We start from the raw sequence: 1,894 nt of genomic DNA on the forward strand, positions 1-1,894 counted from the left end.
TCTATAACATCCCAGTGTGTTTTCAACCAGATTTTTTAATCTAACAATAAGAGGCAGAGCAGAGGTGGAGTTGAGGATGGAGGTGTAGTGGATCCAGTGTCATAGTTCATTGGACACCCCAGGTCACACACACACACACTCTTCCTTCCACTGACTTACATTCATTTCCTATAACCTTAATGTCACTGCTGCCGGTCTAAAGCCTGATCTGAAACCAGGTCTAATCTCGAGCTAAATCGTAACTCTGTACTACCTGAGCTCAACCCGAATCAAAAAACACACACACACACACACACATTGTTACATAGCACAGAGCTCAGATGTCTGGTGTCGGGTCTCCGTTCCTGTCAGGTTGATTGGCATAATTACCTGAGCCGTGCTGTGAGTGTGCGGGGAAATAACTGCCGGTTGTCTGAGCGGCGCCGGAGCTTTCTTTCACCTCGGGAGAAATCAGCAGCAGAAAGAGCGAGGGAACCTTTTACAGTCATAATGATCAATGTTGGAGCAGGTGGACGAGGAGGAAGGAGTGGGAGGGTGAAAAAGGTGCGATGGTTTCACCGGCTTCTCGGCTTCAGGTGAGTGGCTGCCGCGTTAACCTTTGAAATTCTGCCTGGAACACGGATTATTACAGCGAAACACAGGTTAAACACGAGTGAAACAAATCAACGCTGCTTCCAATAAGCCGCTCTAAATGTCAGACTCTGGCTGCTGTGAGCTGTTTCTTTTGGTGGCGAGCTGTCAGTGTTTGTGCAGCTGTTTAGTCTCAGGCAGAAGTACTCACATTCTTTACTCCAGTAAAAGTACTGATTCTAAAAAGGACTCTGGATTTCTCTGAAAAACATTTCTACTGGCTCTTTGTGTGCAAAGGAAACTTCAACCAGGGTCTTCCTCTCGTTCGTTTTATGTCACATCTGTGATATGCATCAGTCCTTATGTTAGGCTGACAGTCAGCGTACCTTGTGGCCAACGGATTTTCTATTTTACTACCATTAAACTACCATTTATGAGTATGGAGACAAAACAGGTTGATTTTCATTGTCGTTTTTTATTATCAGAATAAAAACCTGCAATAATCTCCCTCAAATGCATTAAAACTAAAGTAATGAGCCTCTTTTGAAAATGTAAGTGGAGGAGAAAGTGCAGAAGTAAAGTAAAAACAAAAGTACAGATACCTGAAAAAACCCACAGAAGTTCTGTAACAAAGTATTAGTTGGTGACAGAAAAGTAACCCTCATAGTATTTCAGTGTACCTGCTAAATAAATACATTAATAAATACATAACGTGCCAGGGTTCCCGATGTAAAACCTGGAAATATACAGAGGAGTTATCCAGTGATGGAGATGAATTAAAATGACTGAAAACTTTAATTGTATGTTAGTTTGAGCTGTGGCAAAATTAACATCATATCGGCAACAACGCCGTGACAGCGAGCTGAGCCTCCGTTAAACAATGAAGCTGTGTCTTATATTGTGGAGAGAGTTAAGCAGAGTGGGAGCCGGGGTCTGAACTGCTGCAGTTGTGCCTCTTCTGTCAACCAACGTCTCCCACGTAATCACAATCTGCTCCACTAGTCCATTCCTCCCACTTGCAGCTGCTTGTTACGTTCGCTGCTCTTAACTTTTCTGCTTTGACTTTAATCAGGATTACGCCAGTGTAGGCTTGTCTGCCATCGGCGCTGCCACCCACCACGAGACGCTTATTCTCTTCCCACCTGATTCACCTGAATAGTACTGAGCTCCATAAACAGCTCCTCCTGTAGTAAGTGCTGACCCCTCGCATCACCCAGGATCTGCTTTTAGCAAACAGCTGAGGAATTACAGCCATTACATCATCCCCAGTGTGTGTGTGTGTGTGTGTGTGTGTGAGTGGTGTGTGTGTGTGTGAGTGTGTGTG

Source organism: Morone saxatilis, unplaced genomic scaffold (genome assembly GCF_004916995.1).
Source record: "Morone saxatilis isolate NCDOM2014 unplaced genomic scaffold, NCSU_SB_2.0 Contig10, whole genome shotgun sequence".
NCBI classification, from domain to species: Eukaryota; Metazoa; Chordata; class Actinopteri; family Moronidae; genus Morone; species Morone saxatilis.